Here is a 23,948-nt window from a genome sequence, read left to right as displayed (position 1 = left end):
TTATTTTAATGAGAACTCAGATTGTTTTCAGCGTTCCAGGACTGGGTTCTGCCCTGTTTCTGTTTCCTCTTTGGCCCTGAATTCGTTGCTAATAGACATGCTGACAACTGGATTTGCTGATAATTATGAAACAAAGTGCTGCTACTGTAGAGAAAAGAGAACTAGTCTGGGAACTAAAAGACCCAAGATTTAGTCTACACTCTTGCGCTCATTTCCTGGAATGTGACACAAATTATTGGTCCTTTCTGGACCTCCATTTCCTTTTCTGCCATATAAGGGACGTTCTAATTCTGCCATGCAGTGGCTGAAAAACAGAATATCAGACTTTTTTAGCAAACTCCAGGCACTCTGATGCAAGTGTGTGTGGGGGGGTGGAAACAGTAAGGTACGGAAGTCTTGGGGTAGAGGAGTGAGGGCTACAGAATGTTCAGATTTCAAAGAAGCAAAGATTAAAGAGTGATCTGTCTTAAACCTGCTAACACTGCGGCCAGGCCCTTTTATTCATCCTTTGCTTATCTGTATCCATGTAGACCATAAGAAACAGTACCCTGGCTGGGGGAGAGCTAAGGAGGAAAGAACAGGGAACAGAACAAAGTTTATTCAAACTGAGAAGTAAGAAACATCTGCCCTCTCCCTCTTCTCTTGCCAGAAAGTTCTATTGAAACTGGCTTCAGAACACTAATAAAAAAGTAGGTTGCAAATCAATGTGCACATTACAATTTCATTTTTTATATAAGTAATGGGAAGAAAACACCTCAGAATAATAATAGTGGATACCTCAGAGCAAAAATAATTTGTGTGCTTTTATAAAGTTTCCATTTTTTTTTCACAATAACCCCCTTATGAACTCCTCACTGCACTCTTGATCCCCAAATCCCATTCATCATAGAGATCCTAGAATATCTTTTTCTAAAAGTATATATCAGGTCATGTGAATCTCTTGCTTAGAAGCCACCAGTTGATTCCTATCACACTTATAACTACAAGCCAAACTTTACTGCAGTCAAGACTCTCCATGATTATTTGTCATAAGACTACCTCTAGAAACTTATTCCCTATCACGCTTTCTTCCTGGCCCAGTCTACTTCAGCTATTCTTTAAATTCCTGAAGCCCACTCCCACCTCAAAGACCTTCTACTTACTCTTCTGCTTCCTGGTATGTTCTTCCTGCAAGCTTTCACATGATTAATTTATTGTTATTCTCATTCTCAATTTCAAAGTGATATAAGCAAAGACGCTTTCCTTGATTCCCTTGTTTACATGAGTCCCTCACAGAAACCTGTACTCTTCCTGCATACCATTTGAATAATATGTCATTGCAATCAAACATACTTTTTTCTTTTTGCTATTTCACACTGATCTGCAAGCTTCTTGAGGATAGGGACCATGTCCCTCTTGCTCACCACTTAGCACTGGGGAGTGTTTAACACCATTCATGAAACATATTAGGTGCTCAAGGTTAGCTGAATGAATGATTCTGTCAGTCAACATATATTACATTTGTAAGAAAGAAGAAAAGACAGAGGGCACATTTACTTGATAATTCCACCTCTATAGTACATCCTTGGTGGTATGTGTCCCCAGTACAAATGACCATTTCCAAAAAGAAACTGGTTCTAGAAAACACACTTTATTCCTTAACAGTGTGAGTGTTAGATTTTTGTGCATACCCAGTGTCTAGGTCCTCTGAAAACTTGCTGATGAATTCATAAATACTAAATACCTATTTTGCCTCACAGGTCAGCTCCTTACCCAGGAATAATGTTCTAAGCTTTCATTAGAAAGCAGAAACTTCCTTCGGTTTCTAACAAAGTGCATAAATTAGCTAGGAAGGACTTAGTTAAGAACACTGTGGTCTAGCCTCATCTATTATTTTCTGTTATGATAAATGGCAAAGAGGTTGCAATGCCAGTAAGTTGGTTTCAGAAGAACTACGACATCATACTATTTACTTACACTTTACACTCAAAGTCACACTTGAAAGAAAATTATTTGAATTCGATAATAAAGGTCATGGAATCAACTTAAATGCCTATAAATGATAGGCTGGATAAAGAAAATGTGGTACACATACACCATGGAATACTATGCACCCATAAAAAAGAATGAGATCATGTCCTTTGCAGGGACCTGGATGGAGCTGGAGTCCATTATCCTTAGTACACTAATGCAGGAACAGAAAACCAAATACGACATGTTCTCACTCATAAGTGAGAGCTAAATGATGACAAGACATGGACACATAGAGGGGAACAACACACAATAGGGCCTGTCAGGAAAAAAATAACTAATGAGTACTAGGCTTAGTACCTGGGTGACAAAATAATCTGTACAACAAACCCATGACACGAGTTTACCTGTTTAACAAACCTGCACATGTACCCCTGAACTTAAAATAAATGCTTAAAAATGTCTCTTATGAAAGCATCTGTCTGATGGACAATGTAACCATTAATATTTACACAATTAAGGGAAGGGAAATATATATTTGAGAGGTCTGGAGCCAACAAGAGTAAGAATCACAATCAACTGTCACTATGGAAAACATGGATATTATGACCCATAAAAGCTACAGCTTAATCTAATTCCTGCAAATGACACTTGCCTCTATTAAGGACAAAGTGACATACAAATGGCCAACAAGCATATGAAAAAGTGCTCAACATCACTAATCATCAGAGAAATGCCAATTAAAACCATAATGAGATATCCTCTTACATGGGTCAGAAGGGCTATCATTAAAAAGACAAAAAGAAAACCAAATATTGGCAAAGATGTGGAGAAAAAGGGAACTCTCATACACTGCTGGTAGGAATGTAAATTAGTACAACCTTCATGAAAACAGTATCAAGTTTTCTCAAAGAATTAGCAATAGAAATTCAATTTAATCCAGCAATCCCTCTACTGAGTATCCACCAAAAAGAAAAGAAATGCTAAAATGACGTCTGCACTCATATTTATCACAGCACTATTAACAATAGCAAAGACATATGACCAACAGATGATTGGATAAAATGTGATACATGCACACACACACACACACACACACACACATACACACGAATACTATTCAGCCTTAAAAAAGAATTATGTCACGTTTTTTCTTCAAAAACATGGATGAAAATGGAGGCCACCATCTTAAGTGAAACAACTCAGATACAGAAAAATACTACATGTTTTCACTTATAAGTGGAAGCTACACAATGTGTACACATGGACATAGAGTGTGGAATAATAGTAAACGGAGACTCAGAAGGGTGGGACAGAGATGGATGGTGAGAAATTACTTAATGGATTCAATGTACATTATCTGGCTGTTGGATACCCTAAAAGATGAAACTTCACCACTGTGCAATCTATTTATGAAACAAAATCACACTTGTACCCTATAAATGTATATAAAAACTTTTCTTAAAAAAGAACAGAAGCAATTCCTTTTTTTGGAGTCTTTCCAAACAAGAAACGCTTTTCCGAAAAGGAAAGGCAGGGTTTGTCAGCAAAAATACCCTAGTAGATAATGTTTTTCTTTCACAACACTCTCCTCTGTTCTTGTAATTGAGGGACTTCCATTTTTAATACAGGTCAGCACTCTCAGAGTTATAGAGAGGTTGTTATTTGAGGAATGGATCATAGGGCAGGGTAGATGGGGAGGGTTGCTGGGAAACTGTCTCTCATGTTCCTAAGGTCCTGTTATTAATCTAAATTAATTTATTACTTAATGTGGTGAAAAACACTCTGGTAGTTATGTTTAAAGTTTAATCTTGCTTTATACTCACAACAGATTTCAAGATAAAGAACTGGAGTTCAGGGACAGTAAGTGACATGCCTATTGTTACACAGAAAATTATTGGTAAAGCTAGAGTATAAAATTAAGCTTGCTAACTTTATAAAGATCCTGTGGTACCATGAAAATTACTCTGCTAAAGGGGCTTCCAGTGGCCCTAAAACAAGCAGACATTGAGAGCCCCATTTGAGTATTACTCTGGTGCACTGCTGTCCTTAAATAAAGAATGAATATAGACACTTGTTGTACATAGGAAGTAAAAGAGGTAAGTATGGACCCTTCTCTATCTGTCTTCGGAAGAAAAAAAAATAGATATGCTGATTTTTAAATATCAACGTGTATAACAAATTGGTCCCTTGGACAATACTGATTATAGCTTTTCTTTTACATTTTATAATGGTTAATTCTCTGTGTCCACTTGACCGGGCCAAGCATTGCCCAGATTCAACATTATTTTGAGGTGTGTCTGTGAGGGTGTTTCTGAGTGGCATTAGCATTTGAACCTATGGACTCAGCAAAGTAGATTGCTCTCCCCAATATATATATTAGTGGGGAACATCCAATCCATTGATGACCTGAATAGTATAAAAGACGAAGGAAGGAGGAATTAACCCCTTTTGCTTCCTGTCTGCCTGCTTGAAGTGTAACATTCTTCTCTTGCTCTTGAACTGAAAATTAAACCATCAGCTCTCTTGGTTCTCAGGGCTTAGGACTTGGACTGAATCATGCCACTTGCTTTCTTGGGTCTCCAGCTTGTAGATGGCAGAGTATGAGATTATGAGCCTTCTCAGTCTCTATAATTGTGTGAGCCATTACCTCATAATAAATTTCTTCCGAGAGGAGCTCAGCCTGCGCTGCGCCACGATGTCCGGGGAATCAGCCAGGAGCCTGGGGAAGGGAAGCGCGCCCCCGGGGCCGGTCCCGGAGGGCTCCATCCGCGTCTACAGCATGAGGTTCTGCCCGTTTGCTGAGAGGACGCGTCTGGTCCTGAAGGCCAAAGGAATCAGGCATGAACTCATCAGTATCAACCTGAAAAATAAGCCTGAGTGGTTCTTTAAGAAAAATCCCTTTGGTCTGGTGCCAGTTCTGGAAAACAGTCAGGATCAGCTGATCTGTGAGTCTCCCATCACCTGTGAGTACCTGGATGAGGCATACCCAGGGAAGAAGCTGTTGCCGGATGACTCCTATGAGAAAGCTTGCCAGAAGATGATCTTAGAGCTGTTTTCTAAGGTGTCATCCTTAGTAAGAAGCTTTATTAGAAGCCAAAATAAAGAAGACTATGCTGGCCTAAAAGAAGAATTTCGTAAAGAATTTACCGAGCTAGAGGAGGTTCTGAGTAATAAGAAGACGATGTTCTTTGGTGACAATTCTCTCTCTATGATTGATTACCTCATCTGGCCCTGGTTTGAACGGCTGGAAGCAATGAAGTTATATGAGTGTGTAGACCACACTCCAAAACTTAAACTGTGGATGGCAGCCATGAAGGAAGATCCCACAGTCTCAGCCCTGCTCACTAGTGAGAAGGACTGGCAAGGTTTCCTAGAGCTTTACTTACAGAACTGTCCTGAGGCCTGTGACTATGGGCTCTGAAGCGGGCAGGAGTCAGCAATAAAGCTATGTCTGATGTTTTCCTTCACTAAAAATAAATAAATAAATAAATAAATAAATAAATTTCTTCCTATGTAAATCTTCCTACTGAGGTAGGAGGCAGGACTTTGGTCCAGAGGTAAGACTCAGACACTAGACCAAATTGAGGACTAGCTAAAACAGGAACAAGGTGGAAGCAGCTTTCCATAAGATAAGCCCACCAGTGTGCCATGTTAGTTTACTGTTGCTATGGCAACACCTGGGAGTTACTGTGATGGCAACACTCAGGAGTCCCTGCACCTTTCCATGCAATGACTCAATGATCCAAAAGTTACTACCCTTTCCCTAGACATTTCTGCATTAATCACACCTTAATCTACATGTAATTAAAAGTGGGCATAAATATAAACGTAAAACTTCCCTGAGCTGTTACTATAAACACACTGCCTGTGGGGTAGCCCTGCTCTGTAGAAGTCACAGAGCAGTAACACTGCTGGGACTGTACCACCACCAGAGCTGTAACACTGCTGCTTCAATAAAGTTGTTTTCTTCTACCTCTCTCTTGTCCCTGAATTCTTTCCTGAGCAAAACCAAGAATCCTTGAGGACTAAGCCTTATTTTGGGGCTACCCTGCCCTGCATCACTACTGGTTCTGCTCCTCTGGAGAACTCTGACTAATACACATTCTATGACCAGCTTTCATGTAAAATGCATACTACAACTCCCTCTATGTTTGCCAGAAAAGTTCAATTGTTGACTAGTACAGAAGGCGGCTTTATGTTCATAGTGTTTTAATTACAATATGAATTCCACAGTGCCATGGAGCACAAGTTTTAACATGTTATTTTGTTTTTAAATTCCCCGTAGTAATGTTAGTTTTGATATAACACCTGCCCATATGAAACAAATTCCTGAATAGGGGTGATTTACAATTAATTGTAGGTCAGCATTACATCACCTATGAGTGTCATGTAAAGATTCATTTTTCTTACCTCTGTTAGTCAAAGTGGTTCTTAACTCTGGCTGTGCATTTAGAATTGCATGGTGAAATGATTTTTTTTTTTTTAAATGAGGCTTAAAATTCTCCACCCAGGCATTTGATTTAAATTGCCTTGGGTATAGACCGAGGATACATTTATCTTTAATTGATTTAAATATTAAATAATATAAAACTAATCATTTTAACATGTACAATTCAGTGGCATTTAGTGTATTTATAATGTCACACACCCATCACCTCTATCAAGTTCCAAAATATTTTCATTATCACAAATGAAAACCCAATCATTAAGCAGTCACTCTGCATTCCTTCCTCTCCACAATCCTAGCAACCACCAATTTGCTTTCTGTCTCTATGGATTTACTTATTCTGGATATTTTATATAAATGGAATTAAAAAATATGTGACCTTTGGTGTCTGGATGCATTTATTCCGCATAATGTCTTTGATACCCATCTATGTTGTAGCATTTATCATCCCTTAATTACATTTTATGTTCAAATGATATTTTATTGTACAGATATACCACAATTAGTTTACCTATTCATCAGTTGACAGACATTTGGATTGTGAATGTGCAGTTATGGACATTAATATTGTTTGAGAACACCTGTTTCCCATTTTTGGGATATATATCTAAAATTATAATCACTGGGTCATATAGAATTCTATATTAAACTTTTGAGGAACAGCAAGATTATTTTTCAAAGTGGTTGCACCATTTTACATTCCTACCAGCAATCTATGAGGGTCTCCAGTTCTCCACATTCTGCACAACACTTGCTATTTTCCTTTCTAAAAAAAATATAGTCATCCCAGTGGATGTAAAGTGATTTCTCATTGTGGTTTTAGTTTGCATTTCTTTGATGGCTAATGACTTTGAACAACATTTTGTGTGCTTAGTGACCATTTATGTCTTCTTTTGTGAAGTATCTATTCAGATGTTTTGACCATTTTTTGACTGGGTTGTTTCTTTATTATTGAATTGTAAAAGTGCTTTATATATACTAGATAAAATCCCTTATCAGATGTAATCTACAACCTCTTTATCCCATTCTGTAGATGTTTTTCACTTTCTTGATAGTGCTATTTGATTCACAAAAGTTTTTAATTTTGATTAAGTCTAATTTATCTATTTTAATTTCATTTTGTGTGTTTTAGGCATCATATAAAGAATCCATTGCTAAATCCAAATTCATGGGAGTTTATCTTATGTTTTCTTCTAGTAGAACTTAATTCTTATATTTAAGCCTTTAATCAATTTCAAGCTAAATTTTGTATATCGAGCTACATTTTGCATATTGTAAATTTTGTATATATTTTGTATATTTTGTGTGCCACTATCACACTGTTTTGATTACTGTAGAGTTGTAGTCAGTTTGAACTATAAGTTCTCCAAATTCGTTGTTCTTCCTTCAGATTGTGTTGGCTATTTGTGGATCTATGCAATTCCATACGAATTTTAGAATCACATTTTCTATTTCTGTGAAAAATATTTAGGATTTTGATTAGGATTGCAATTAATCGGTAGATTGCTTTGGAGAGTATTATCATCTTACCCATATTAATTCTTCCAATTCGTGAACATGGGATGCCTTTTCCAAAGTGGCTGCACAATTTTACATCTCTAACAGCAATCTACGTGGGTTTTAATTTCTCCAAATCCTACTCAACACTTGTTATTTTAGGTCTTCTTTAATTTATTCTAGCAATGTTTTCTAGTTATCAGTGTACAAGCCTTGCAGATCATTGATTGAGTTTATTACTAGGTATTTTTTAATGATAGTGTAAGTGGTATTATTTTTTATTTCATTTTTAGATTGTTCATTGCTGTTGTGTAGAATTGCAACTGATTTTGTCATGTTGATCTTGTATCCTAAAATATTGCTTGTTTGTTAGCTCTAGTCAGTTTCCTTGTGGATTCTTCAAAGTTTTTTATATGTAAGATCAATACATATAAAATGTTCTTTATATGTAAGAATAAATATAATTTTACTTAATCCTTTCTAATATGGATATATTTTATTTATTTTCTTGCCTAATTTCTCTCACTAGAACCTCAAATACAATGCCAAACAGAAATGGTGAAAGCACGCATACTTGCCTTGTTTCTGATCTTTTTAACTATTAATATAATGTTAGGTTATTTTATTTATTATTATTTTTTTTTGATGGAGTCTCGCTCTGTCGCCCAGGCTGGAGTGCAGTGGCGCAATCTAGGTTCACTGCAAGCTCTGCCTCCCTGGGTTCACACCATTCTCCTGCCTCAGCCTCCCGAGTAGCTGGGACTACAGGCACCCACCACCATGCCCGGCTAATTTTTTTTTGTATTTTTACTAGAGATGGGGTTTCACTGCGTTAGCCAGGTTGGTCTCGATCTCCTGACCTCATGATCTGCCCACCTCGGCCTCCCAAAGTGCTGGGATTGCAGGCATGAGCCACCGCATCTGGCCTGTTTTGTGTGTGTGTGTTATATATATACACACACACACACACACACATATATATGTATACCCTTTTTCATGTTGAGGAACTACCAGTCTAGTGCTAATTGTTGAGTGTTTTTATCATGAAAGAGTGTTGAGTTTTCCCAATGCTTTTTCTCACTCTGTTATGATCACGTTTTGTTTTCCCCTTCATTCTGTTAATGTGGTGTATCACATTAATTGATTTTCATATGTTGAACAAATCTTGCATTCCTGGAATAAATTTGACTGGTCAGGCTGTATAATTATTTGAAAATGTTAGCAGATTCAATTCATGAGAATTTGGTTGAAGATTTTTGCATTTATTGCAAAGGAACCAAAGGATATTTGTCTATAATTTTTCTGTGATTTCTGTATCTGTTTTTTTTTTAATCCACATAATTATGACCTCATAGAATGAATTAGGAAGTGCTTTTGCACTTTTGTTTTTTGGAAGGGTTTGAGAAGTATTGGTGTTCATTAAAAACTTGTTAGAATTCACAAGTAAAGCTATCTGGTCTTGTTTCTTTTTTCCCTTACTTCTCCTTTCCTTCTCCCTCCCTTCTCCTTCCCTTCTCCTTCCCTTCTCCTTCCCTTCCCCTTTCCTTTCCTTTTCTTTCCAGAATTTTTGATTAATGATTTTATTTCTTTACTTATTATAGGCCTGTTATGTTCTATTTCTTCCTGAGTTAGTTTTTGTTTTGTTTTGTTTTGTTTTGTTTTGTTTTGTTTGAGACAGAGTCTCGCTCTGTCACCCAGGCTGGAGTGCAGTGGCCGGATCTCAGCTCACTGCAAGCTCTGCTTCCCAGGTTTACACCATTCTCCTGCCTCAGCCTCCCGAGTAGCTGGGACTACAGGCGCCCGCCACCTCGCCCGGCTAGTTTTTTGTATTTTTTAGTAGAGATGGGGTTTCACCGTGTTAGCCAGGATGGTCTCGATCTCCTGACCTCGTGATCCGCCCGTCTCGGCCTCCCAAAGTGCTGGGATTACAGACTTGAGCCACCGCCCCTGGCCTGAGTTAGATAGTTTCTATGTTTCTAAACATTTGTTTTATCTGCGTTATCAAATTCATTGGTGTACAAGTGCTCATAATATAGTATTCTCTTAAAATCATATTTTTTCTCTAAAAATTGTATTTCTGTGATTTTTTTTGTGGTCTATTTGACTGCCTTCTTATTTTTGCCTTGTATTTTTGTTTGTTTGTTTGTTTTGTTTTATTCTGATTTTTGTAGTACTTACCCTGGGGATTATAAATAACATTTTAATCTTGTAACACTGAATTTTAAAAAATAATACTAGCTTGGTTTCAATAGTATAGGAGAGACTTATCTTTGACATAATCAGAAAAATATGAAAGAATATTGAGAAGGATGTACTTTCCTGAATTCATGATTCAGTTTACTTTTTTCTGAGGTTGTGTCACACCTATTTTACATTTTTGATAATACTTATATAATTTCTTCTATAACTTACATCTAGCTCCAGTATAGCATCTCTATGTCTTATGAAACAGTGCCAGTTGAGAGGATCTGTAGATAATTCCTTTTGTTCCCTGGGACCAAAGTACACTACAGTTGGGGGTGGGGAGTACTGTCTCTCACTGTTACCAAGAAATCATGAACAGGATTATGCAAGTCCCATCCTACCTATGGTTTAAGTGTCAGACTCAGTATGTTGTCTATTGTAAAGCACTCAGGTTATAAGACAGCAAATACTATTATAAATAACTAATGAGATGTAATGAAAATAAGCAATATTGATAGTACCAGTTTGCAAGGGAGCCTATTTTTGTTAAATTATGACTTGATTGGTTCATTTTTCTGTTAGGAATTTTATCTGGAAAAAAAGTGTTTGTATCTCTGAACATATGTAACCAAGAATATTCCTAAGATTTATTTGAGCTTTTTCATCTTCAGTGTTTTAAAAGGTATCCAGATCCAAATGCTTCAAAATCAATGCATCATTGTAAATTTTCTTATCGACACGTTGCTTTAATAAAAGGACAAGAGGTTTCATTTATGAATTGTCTAATATATTCCAGACACTTTTCATACATCATTTAATTTACTTCATGTAACACTTTTGAATGAAGGGTAGAAAAATGGTTAAGCTGGCAAGGCTGTGGAGAAATAGGAATGCTTTTACACTGTTGATAAGAGTAGGTGGGAACTGGACAATGAGATCACTTGGACTCAGGAAGGGGAACATCACACACAGGGGCCTATCATGGGGAGGGGGGAGGGGGGAGGGATTGCATTGGGAGTTATACCTGATGTAAATGACGAGTTGATGGGTGCAGCACACCAACATGGCACAAGTATACATATGTAACAAACCTGCACGTTATGCACATGTACCCTACAACTTAAAGTATAATAATAATAAATAAATTTAAATTAAAAAAGAGTATAAATCAGTTTAACTATTGTGGAAGATGGTGTGGAAGATGTGCAATTCTTCAAGGATCTAAAACCAGAAATACCATTTGACCCAGCAATCCCATTACTGGGTATATACCCAAAGGATTATAAATCATTCTACTATAAAGATACATGCACTCGTATGTTTATTGCTGCACTATTTACAATAGCAAAGACTTGGAACCAACCCAAATGCCCATCAATGATAGATGGGATAAAGAAAACGTGGCATATATACACCATGGAATAATATGCAGCCATAAAAAATAATGAGTTCATGTCCTTTCAGGGACATGGATGAAGCTGGAAACCATCATTCTCAACAAACTAACACAAGAACAAAACCAAACACAGAATGTTCTTCCTCCTAAGTGGGAGTTGAATAATGAGAACACATAGACACAGGGAGGGGAATATCACATACCAGGGCCTGTCATGGGGTCGGGGGTAAGTGGAAGGAGAGCAGTAGGACAAATACCTAACGCATAGGGGCTTAAAACCTAAATGATGGGTTAATAGGTGCAGCAAACCACTGTGGCACATGTATACATGTGTAACAAACCTGCACATTCTGCACATGTATCCCAGAACATAAAGTAAAATTAAAAAGAAAAAAAAAAGCATCCACTACACACACATTTTGGGTTGGAAGGACATGGTAGAAAAAAGTCAAGCTAAATAAACTATGAAGAGTTCCAAAAAATATCTACAATTCCTTATCGAGTCTATTCCCTCCACACACTGGAATCCATCCTCTGGATCTGAGTTTTGTTGTATTTTGAGCTTACAGTTAGTCATATGATTAAATATTATATCCAGTCTCTAGTTCATCATTAATAACCCATTTTTATTCTGTTATTTGTTATTTCCAGCTTTTCTGAATTTCATGAATTTCAGCTTATTAATATTTAAAAATATTCAGTCTTTATGTTTTCTTTTTCGTTTTATTTTAACTATAGTTTTAGTTTTTGCTCTTTTGCTGTTTATTGTTATGATTTGATTGCTATTTTCCAAATATTTGAGTTGAATGCTGGGCTATTATTTCAAATACTCCCTTTCCCTAGCAAATATATATTCACTATATATGTCTCTTTGGGAAAAACTTTTGTGAGAATATGAAAAACTTGAGATGTGTACACTGTGATTTTTTCAGATGTAAATATTTCTGAGTTTCCAGTAACGCCACCTCTTCATTAACAAAATGTGTTTGTTAATTGTGTTTTCTTCTAGTCTATTATTTTTTGTATTGTAAAATACACATAACAAAATTTACCATCTTACACATTTTTAAGTGTAAAATTTAGTGGTATTAAATGTATTCATAATAGTGTGTAACCATTAAAAAATTGTTGAATAGGTAATAATATTCCGATTCTGGGTTTCAATTTTTTTAAAAACTGTAAGATGTTTGGTATTATCATTATCCTACTTCTACTCATGGCAAGAGTGGGGCTCCATGTCTATACTCTTTCCCTATAAAATATTGCTTGCCTGAGTTCTGGAACCAGACACATGTGGGCCCAAATTTTAGCTTCACTACTTTATGCTAGGATTTCCTGGACAATTAACTAATCTAAATTTAAATGTATTCCATTGTGAAATATTTCCTCAAAAAAGTCATTTTAGTTTCAAATGAAATTGTGTACCTATGCAGTAATAGGTGGGCAGTAAATGTTAGTGACTTTCCTCCTTGCCTCTGCTACTTCTAGGAATCTTTTCAGTGTAGTTAAAGCAGCTCAAATTCCATTCACATGATTTTGAGATGTTTCTTGGTCTGAGTTTGGTTATTTGAATGCCCAGATGCTAGATGCTTAATGATAGAGCCCCGCAATTGAGTACATATTAAATTCTCTCTGATATGTTTCTGACTGGAAGTCATGTCTCACTAGCTTGAAAACTACTAGAGAGGAGGACTCTTGTTTTGTGCTTCTGTTAATTTTACCTGGAGCTTGATACACAGTTGTGAGTATAGCATAATTTTTAAGGGCGAGGGAGCTGTTGCTATCTGTATTGACTTTGTGACCATAGGCAAAAAATGTAACATTGCTGAGTCTGTTTTCTTGTTTTAAAAAAGAGGATGAGAACATAATATCCACCTTACAGATTGAATGACATGCATATGAAGTATCAAGCATAGTGACCAACACGGAGAAAATAAATGGTCAAAAAGTGGAGCTATTGCTGGTATTAATATAAATTTCAGTTATTGATAAAAACATAATTGATTAATCTAATAAAACTCTGAGATATTTAGAATAGCCCCATATATGTTTTCAGGCAGAGATTTCCTTCTGGCACTAAGATCAGTGTGATCATTAAATAATTATTGTCATTCTACTTTTTTAGTCCAATTGTTAGATAGCCACTTCCTGACTAGTGGCAAGCACGGAAATGTTTACTTTTGCATCATTCCAAGGCTCTTGTCTTCAGGATGGCCTGTGTTATTCAGTCCTCATAATTAAGTTAGTGACAACATATGGAAGAAGTTTTGAATCAATTATTTTACTTGTTTCACATTACAAAATAATTACTCAGCTGAGCAGTTAACTTTGGTTACTATTAACAAACCGCTGCAAAAACAGGATATAACATCACTTCCCTAGGTTTAAAGCAAAAATCCCCTACCCTAGGTTTAAAGCAAAATTCCCCCACAAAAATAACTAGTACAATCAAAGCAAGTATGTGAAATCAGCCACTTAAAGCTCATTAGTATTTAGCTGTCCACAGAGAAAAGTTTTAGCTTTGGAATGTACTGAGTAATTAATTTACCAGAGAGTCACAGCATACAAAGGCATAATCCAGATCACTCAAGACTATCTTAATAGGACAAACTGCCCTATTCAAAATGAGACTTTGACACTACTTTTGATAGAGTGGGTAAAGTGAACAGTGAGAGCAAAACAAATCCCCACTATGTACATCAAAGCTTAAAACATGCAGACCTTGAGATAAACAAATTTCATGCTCTTTGTGGCCTGTCACCTGACAAGGTGCTTCTTTCTCCTTGCTTTTTATCCATTTCTAATGCTGCATTGCTTGCTCATCCATTTAGTTGATCAAAATGCTCTAAATGACTTTAGGCAGGACTGTGGCTTCTTTGGAAGCTTACTTACTACAAACACTCTAAATGATGATAGATAGTCCCAAGACCCAGGGGATTGATATTTGTTGGTCTAAGTGAAAATTTAAAAGGGACTTTGAAGGATAAAGGACAGTTATTATTTGGATGGGCAGAAAGGGCATATCTTTCTCCATTTTACAGACTATTTTTGTATTTCTATTAGAACTAGTTGGCCACTGTGTTGAGCATACTCTCTCTGGAACTGTTTTCTACCCTCAGCTCTTGCTTTACCTTGTATGCACCCTGTGAATCTAAAGAAATAACCTTAATAAATAAATAAATAAATAATTTAAAATGTTATCTTCTAAGCCAAAAACTCTGTTGAACTAAACTCAACTTATGTTGAAATATAGTCATGAACACACACAAAACTGAAAAAAAATAGACCATTTTCTTCAAAGCAATGAATTTAATTTAATATACTTTAATCCTAGATGTGGAGCTCCTTGAAGGCATTATTTACAGCACTCACCACCACCTGTATTTATATCACTCTCTTCCTCAATTGCAGGCAGATCACTCCACTAAGCAATCTTCAACCCTGGAAGACAGATTTGAATGCAGAAACAATCATGTCTTTAATTTTAAAATTAGCAATAGAGACTTGATGGCCATTTAAGAAGTTGCAGTGTTTTAAATTCTATTTCGCAGAGATTCAAGTCTGCAATTAGAGAACTCTGAACAATCAACTAACTGAGCTCTTTAAGGGATAATATGATAGGTCAGGCCAGAGTATGAAATCCAGTAAGTGCCTTAAATATAAGTTTTAAACTTTTGACATTTTAAGTGCAGTATCTCAAACAGAAATTTTATGTCTGCATAATAAAGAGAAACCAAGTAAATTCCATTATAATGCACTTTCTGTCAATTAATTTGGTTTTAGAAATCCAAGAAAAATTATCCTAATGGTTACAGTTACCCTGATAGAATTTCCGTTTCCCTCAGTGAGCCATCATAAGACTGGATGGAAAGTTTAGCAAAATAAATACAAGGTCTTTTCTCTGAACTGCACTCTTCCATCGTAGTCCCCAAAAAACAAAAGACAACAAACCAGAACATAAGGTTGTGTATCAGTTCTACTTTCTCCAGGGTGCACAAAGCCTGACATTTTGGGTAAGGTGTTTTCTCAGTAACTAGAAGCCTGATTTCAGAGAGATACAGCTGTGTCTCTGCTCTGACATAGTCCAAGAGAAAACCATGCAAAAATATCCCAATATTTTATATTATTATCCCTTTTTCCCCTCTCCCAATTAAACTATTATGCCACTCCTGCCCTGACCTCAGCTACATCTCTTTCCTAAGATTCTAATGAATGAAAACAGCTTGCCCCCTGAAAAGAACTGTAACTTCAACATACTCAACAAATCTCTGTTAATATGTATTATGTGTAAGGTCTCCTGTTTTATTTGACTTGGGATCAAGGCTTTAAAGAAAAGCACAGATGTGTGCACGTTTGTATGTGTATTCATGCATACACACACACACACACACACACACAGAGAGAGAGAGAGAGAGAGAGAGAGAGAGAGAGAGAGAGAGTCTTACCCAGGGATATTTCAAATAGTTAATGCAGATTGAAGAGATACTTGTTGTGGGGCCTTTTTGGTAAACTTGACCACAAAGCTTGGTAGTTCTGAAAATGCTCTGTACTAGAGAGATGGAAAATTCAAAATCTATGTTTCTGAGGGTCAAAATTTTCCTCTCATCTTTCAATATGAGGATATGTTTCAATCCCAACATAAGCCCTTTGGTTGTATTGATAAATTGACTGGCTTCCCCAGCTGAAAAGAATTCCTCCTTTTGTCTTTCCAATTTGTATATAGGATAGCACAGCCAACAGGCATTAACACAGTCCCTTTAAAATATTTTAAACAACAACAACAGCCAATTTTATCACTATTGGTAAACATGTTGAACACATTTACTATATGCAGGGTATAGTATGAATACTTTGCAAATTGCATTTACATCATTCACTAAGGTGAGCACCCACAACAATTCTATGGGGTGAGTGAAGCAGGTCTTATCTCTATTTGACAGATGAACAAACAATATCCAGAGACTCTCATGTATTTATTCAACTTAATAAATTAAATAAGTGGCATCTATGAGACCATTAACCATTAGGCTTAGCCTTTTACACACTATCTTAAAGGAGATTTGCATTAGAACTAATTGTACCTAGCATTTCTACAGGAGCTGGAGAGACAAGACCCTAAAGTACATGCTTTGCTTTAAAGGACTTGTGACTGCACAGTTTAAGGAGGAAGGTGTTGATCTGAAGGTATATATTAGGTTTTATGCCCCAGAATGTAAATCCTCAAGTGGAATGGGAGGGCCTATGAAGACTTGCAAAAGTAAGGAAAGGGAGAAGTTCACAGCTGTGGGAGAAATGCAGGGTAATGCATCAATGCTGGAATTTTGCAGCACTGAGGCCAAATTTGCTGTTTGTGGCCCAATGTGGGTGATGGGAGTGGAACATGGGAAATGTATGCTTTAGGCTCTTTATACCACTGCAAAAATTTTTTCCCAGGTGGAACACTCTTCTAAACAAAACCAACCCAGAGGAGCAGATGAAAAAACAAACAAACAACAACAAAAGAAAATTTCAAAGATTTAATCTTAGACTTCAGAAATTTGTGGAGTTGGAAGTGACCTTAGAGGTCATCTAATCTAACACCTTCTTTTTATAGAGGAAGAAACAGGCCTAAATGAATGGAGGGAGGAGTAAATAGGTTCCACAATGAGTTAGTGAGAGAGCTGTTGTCCCAGCTTAGCACTCCTTTTCTGTAGTTATTTCTATGTCACCCTGTTTAAAGACAGTTATATCTTTGTAGCAAGAAAACAGCAGTCCGAGTAGAGGCACTGTACAGTTAAAGGGAAAAAGCAGTGAAAGATGCTACTGTAATTTCAGGTTTATAGGCAATCTAAAAAATATGCTTCTCCAGTTTCCCAGAAAGCCTGAAAAGTGAATGATATAGGTATGTCTGTGTGCACAGGAGATTTAACTATGGTCACAGTACAACTATGTAAGAGGAGGATAAGAGGGCTTTGGATAACAAGGGAAACAGCAGGGCATAGCTGTGGGATAATAGAAGAGTTATAAAACGTGATTGTTATTTCACAGCTTTGGGTCAAAATTTGCAAAAACTGTATTCATCCTGGGAACAGTGACCTGAGCATGGGAAACATACACCACTGTGGGTCTAGAGCTTCAAGGCAGAGAGGACTAGGGTCTTGGGTGGGGAATACCTTCTCAAAATCTAATAAACATCTGCTTCTGCAGTGTTTGCTATTTTACCAGTCAGATCCTTAAAAGCATTTATTTTTCTTGTGAATTGCTTCAAGGCAGGAAGCACAATGTTGACAATATGGAGGTCTGCAAGAAAGAGTGATTTAAAGTTTATCAAGGGATCCTGGGTGCAGGTATCTCTCAATGTCCTTTAGCGTTCCAGTGAACCCTCTCTTCCATCAATTCTTTGACACTCTATATCTTCATTTTGCCATGTCCCTAGTCACGATTTCCTTCATCAGTCATCTACTCAGGCCTGACTTCCTCTAAAAACCTCAAGAATCTGTATTTACTTCCCAGATAATAGCTATCAGCCCCCAAATGGAATTTATATTCTCTCAGAGCAGGTGATCATCCTAACTTATAACATGGTTTGGATCACTGGTCAACCCTACTATAACTGCATAGCCCTCTGAGATGTTTTTGCATCTTTAAACAGTATTTATATTATTTTTGTCTCAAAATTATTAAAATTACATGAAATAAGTGTTCAAGAAGGCTTATTAAAACAAAGGAATGTCTATTTAAGGCAGGAGCAGACAAACTGTGTGTGAGGGGCCAAGGAGTAAATATTTTAAGTTTTGAATGCCTTATGATCACTGTTGCAGTTACTTGACTCTGTCATTTAGCACAAATAACACTATAGACAATACGTACATGAATGAGTATAGCTGTATTATGATAAAACTTTATTTATAAAAACAAGCAAGCAGTGTGAGGAGCTCAGCAGACCCTCTTTCCAAGAGTAACAATCATGTAGCTGATGAAAATTATAGAAAACAACCATTTAAATCCTCTGAAAATTGATCTCAGTTTCACACAGGAATCGGTGACACAATTATCACAAAGAGTCTACTGATTCTTGTCAATAAGGGTCAGTGGCATTTGAGGTATGCACTGCTCCCATTCCCTGCCTCCCTCAGCTTCATGTTATGGAAGATTTACTCTAGGTTCTCTACTTGAGCAAGTGTGTTAAGAGTTATTACCAGCATATGTAGCTGAGAGGACTGTGAGTTTTTCCTTTCACCCAACTCACACTCATAGAGCTAGGACTTTGCCCTGGCAGTGACAGATGATACTGGAGCCTGATTAGCCTTACCCCAGTTTTCTCTTGGGACAGATGTTACATACTGGAAGAGGGAAACTGAGAAAACCCGGAGCTATCATATTTTGCCACCCCCAGCACCTACTAGTAGAGTAGTAATGTCACTTCACAAGAAACAGACTGTTGTCTCCCCCCTCAGTTCCTGCGAAATGACACAGAAGATCTACCCATTGAAAGAGGCAGGTCATTAAAACAGCTCTAAGGAAACCCACATTTTTGGAACAGAGAGTGAAGAACTCCAGGCCTAATGGCTTTGCCAAAAATGAGATTTGGTGAGCACAAATTAAGAGGCAACTGGTAGCTCTGATATAAGCAAAGCAACAGAACATCCAGGGAATTAATAGAAATAACTAGGGAAAGAGACATCCAAGGAGAGCCCTCTGAGATCACAGTAAACTATGGGAGTTGGAAACACCATGTACATGTGCTACTCATAAAGCATCTGTATTAGTCTGTGTTCACACTGGTATTAAAAACTTCCTTGAGGCTGGGTAATTTATAAAGGAAAGAGGTTCAATTTATTTATAGTTCCACATGGCTGGAGAGGCCTCTGGAAATTTACCATCATGGCAGAAAGGGAAGTGGAAGCAGAAGCAGGCACAAGGTGGCAGGGGAGAGAGAAGAGAAAGTGAATGGGGAAGATCCTCTTATAAAACCATCAGATCTCGTGAAAACTAACTCACTATCACAATAACAGCATGGGGGAAATGGCCCCTATGATCCAATCACCTCCCTCCCTCAACATATGGAGATTATATGTCCCTTCCTCAACAAGTGGGGATTACAATTCAAGATGAGATTTGGGTGGGGACACAGAGACAAACCATTCCAACCCTGGCCCCTTCCAAATCTCATATCCTCACGTTTATAAATCAATCATGCCTTCTCAACAGTCCCCCAAAGTCTTAACTCATTTCAGTATTAACTCAAAGTCCACAGTCCGAAGACTCTTCTGAGACCATAAAGTCCCATCTGCCTATCAGCCTGTAAAATCAAAAGCAAGCTGGTTACTTACAAGATACAATGGAGGTACAGACATTGGGTAAATGTTTCCATTCCAAATGGGAGTAATTGGCCAAAACTAAGGGGCCACAGCACAGGCCCAATGCAATTTGAAAACCCTGTGGGGCAGTCATTAACTCTTAAAGCTCTGACATGGTTTTCTTTGAGGCCATGTTTCATATCCAGGTCATGCTGATGCAAGAGGTGGGCTCCCATAGTCTTGGGCAGCTCGACTGCTATGGCTTTACAGGGTACAGCCCCCTGCTCCCAGCTGCCTTCACAAGCTAGCACTATCTGGGTTTTCCAGGAGCACGGTGTAAGTTCTTGGTGTATCTAACATTCTGGGATCTGGAGGATGGTAGTCCTCATCTCACAGCTCCACTAGGCAGTTCCCCAGTAGGGAATCTGTGTGGAGGCTCCCCACATTTTCCTTCCACACTGCTCTATCAGAGGTTCTCCATGAGGACTTCACCCCTAAATCAGACTTCTGCCTGGACATCCAGGCATTTCCTTATATCCTCTGAAATCTCAGTAGAGTTTCCCAAACCTCAATTTTTGACTTCTGTGCACCTGCAGGCCCAACACCATTTGGAAGCCTCCAAGGCTTGGGGCTTGCACCCTTTGAAACTATAGCCCGAGCTGTACCTTGGCCCCTTTTAGCCATGGCTAGAACTGGAGTGGTTCAGACACAGGGCGCCAAGTGTTGAGGCTGCACCACTGAAGCAATGGCTTGAGATGTACATTAACCCCTTTTATACATGGCTGGTATGTAGGACACCAAGTCCCAAAACTGCATAAAGAAACAACGCCCTGGGTCTGGTCCACCAAACCATTTCTGCCTCGAGTCTGTGATGGGAGGGGCTGCCGCCAAAATCTCTGACATGCCCTGGAGATATTTTCCCCTTTGTATTGAAGATTAATATTCGGCACTTCATTACTTCTGAACACTTCTGCAGCAGCCTTAAATTTCTCCCCAGAAAATGGGTTTTTCTTTTCTATTGCATAGTCAGGCTGCAAATTTTCCAGACTTTTATGTGCTGCTTTCCTTTCAAAAATAAGTTCCAATTTTTGTCAGACAAATGCACAAAAAGTAAAATGAATGCACTATTTTATGTTGCTTGTTAATACAGAGAAGTGAATTCATTGGAAAATATTCCAAATAATCAGAAACTAAAATATAGAGGGGAAAAACCCAGCTACTTGTGGAATTGTGTATTTTCTCTCTCACTCATTATTTTTCCCTTTCGTTTTCAAATAGTTGTTGTCTTCTCAATGAATCTCATATTTTACTCCTGCTTTGAAAGTTAGCTTTAGACACATTCCAAAACAATTATGCACTTAGATAATCATTAACAAATGCTACCCGAGTCTGACCTTTCTGGCCAGACAGCCACCAAAAGATAAATGTTTTATGAGGCTTCACCTTTAAAAGAGACTACATTCACCCTCAGGCACCTATACCTCTGGAACTTTTCTTTTTTGTACAAACCTGTGTCTTCCTTTGCATTTCAAAATGAAAGGATTTATGTTGATTTAAATATTTTCTAAACATTGGTACAGCTATAGGCTTGATATAGTGATTCTCTTTTGCCCACCTCATATCTCCTAACCCTAAATCTAAAATGTTTATTTGAAATGTTTCTCCACACAGCATGATGGTGGAAAAGTACATATACTAGGAATTAATGTTATTTGCACAAATTCCCTGGTCATGTTTTGTGATCCTCAATTATGCCAGAACTGCTTTCTTCTACTAAATTGAGCTCCTAGGGCACACAGGTCACGTTTGTTTTCTTTTCTTCAGAGTATGAGTGTGTCTGCTTTGCACAAATTAGATGCTCAAGAAAATTTGACTCTGTCACTATAATGTATAGTGTATAATTGTAATTATAATGACATGTCAAATGTAGTACAGTTAGAAAGAAAAAGTTAAGTTTATAGTATTACTGTGACTTTATTTGGTATTTTATTATAATGTACTTTTCAAACAAATTTTGACAATATAAGGAGGGAATATGGAAAAGAAAACTTTGAGAATGCATGCATGGTTAAATCATTTCATACTAAAATCTGCATCTAATTCTTCCACAGCTACTGAGGCTAGACCATTTTCTAATGTCATTATTCTAATAATATGTAATAGAAATAAATCTTACAAGATATGTAAATAAGTATTAGTACATGACTTACTTATGGAAACTTGTATAGATTTTATATTGAACTGGCAGTGCATATTTTTCATTTTAATTTCACTAACACTAGCTAAGTATTTTTAATAATCTAAACAAAACTTCTAAGCTGGGAGGGGCTGCAATTCATTTTTTGATTCAATTCCAAAGTTCCTCTCAAAGTAATAAAAACATTTTCTAAGGAAAAAAAAGGTTACAATTTCAGATCATCTCTCTCAAGTTCAAAGTTACACAGATCTCTAGGGCAGGGGCAAAATGCCACCAGTCCCTTTACTAAAGCTTAGCAACAGTGACCTTTGCTTAAATTCCCAAGAAGTTCCTCATCCCTATCTAAGACTCCCTCAGCCTGGACTTCATTGTCCACATCATTATCAGCATTTTGGCCCAAACCATTCAACAAGTCTCCAGGAAGCTCCAAACTTTACCACGTCTTCCTGTTTTCTTCTGAGCCCTTCAAACTGTCCCAACCTCTACCTCTTACCGAGTTCCAAAGTTGCTTTCACATTTTCAGGTTGTTTTTATGCACTATCTCTATCTCCAAGGTACCAGTTTACTGTATTAATCCATTTTCACTTTACCGTATTAATCCATTTTCACACTGCTATAAAGAACTCCCTGAGACTGGGTAATTTATAATGAAAAGAAGTTTTATTAACTCACAGTTCCACATGGCTGGGGAGGTCTCAGGAAACTTACAATCATGGTGGAAGGAAAAACAGAAGCAGGCACCTTCTTCACAAGGAGGCAGGATGGAGAGAAGAGAGAGCAAAGGGGGAAGAACTCCTTAAAAAACCATCAGATCTCATGAGAATTAACTCACTATCATGAAAACAGCATGGGGTAAACTGCCCCTGTTATTCAATCATCTCCCTCTCTCAACACATTGGGATTACACTTTGAGATGAGATTTGGGTGGGGACACAGAGTCAAACCATATCAGCATCAGAGCAGGATATAGGCCAACTTGAAAACATTCCTCAAACCCCACACTGAACAATCAGTAGAAAGTGAAAACTTACTGGCTCAAGGGGCTTAAGCACAACCTCTGGCCAATCACAGACTGAATAATAAACTATTCTGTGGTTACTACTGAGTCACTTCATGGTGGCTACTAAGAATCTAGGCATAAAAATAAGATCACAATAAACTCTGGTGGCCTGGAAGACTGTACATGCCCAAGATTGTAACAAGAGAGGGAAATTCTCTCAGGGGTGGTCATGGAAGTATTTTTGAAACCATTTATTCCAGAATGAAAATGAAGCAAATACAAGTCCCCTGAAGAGTAGAACAATATCTAAGCCATGCATACACATTGGTATGGAGTAAAAATATAACTGGTTCAACAGGCCTAAGTCCAACCGTAAGTGGTTTCTTTTGAACCAGGGAGGAACTCAGTCTAAATGATGTAAAATGGGGAGGGCATCTGAAGAGGGACGCCAGACACTGCACAATGCAGGAAAAATAGACACCACAGAAACAGTGCAACCAAGTCACTAACAAAATAATGAGCAGCCAAACAAATAACAAAAGCAACCCACACCAGAAATAAAAGGGCCTCAGTATCCAGAGTTACTACAAACTATTATTTTTTCTAGTTTTACACAGAAAAATCACAATACGTAGAGAAATAGGAAAATGTGATCTATACACAAGAAATAGAACAAATATTAGAAAGAATCTTGGAGAGCCTCTTGGACAGCTCTTAGCCAAGATGTCAAAGCAGTTATTATAAATATTTTAAAATATTATAAATATTTTTAAAAATTTTAAAGATGCCTGTAAACTTTACCAATGTGATAAAAACTCTAATCTTCAAATCCAAGAAATTCAGTGAATTCCAAGAATGATGAAAAGAAAGAAGTCCTCAACCAGCCACCTCATGGTCAAAATGTTGAAAGCCAAAGGTAAAAAGAAAATAATGAAAGCAGTAAGAGAAAAACAATTACTCATGTTCAAGAAGCCACAATGAAATTAAAAATGAGT

General features: G+C 37.3%; 1 pseudogene across 1 annotated transcript; it reads left to right on the top strand.

Annotated features, from left to right (window-relative positions):
- The first annotated feature begins 4,636 nt into the window (after window positions 1–4,636).
- Window positions 4,637–5,511, top strand: LOC105464368 (glutathione S-transferase omega-1 pseudogene; annotated as a pseudogene). Its single transcript, XR_976797.2, has one exon. The product of XR_976797.2 is annotated as a glutathione S-transferase omega-1 pseudogene (transcript).
- Window positions 5,512–23,948: the final 18,437 nt, after the last annotated feature.

This window comes from Macaca nemestrina, chromosome X (assembly GCF_043159975.1).
Source record: "Macaca nemestrina isolate mMacNem1 chromosome X, mMacNem.hap1, whole genome shotgun sequence".
Taxonomy (NCBI): domain Eukaryota; kingdom Metazoa; phylum Chordata; class Mammalia; order Primates; family Cercopithecidae; genus Macaca; species Macaca nemestrina.
Note: the sequence above shows the minus strand (reverse complement) of the source record. Positions and strands in the feature narration are given on the sequence as shown.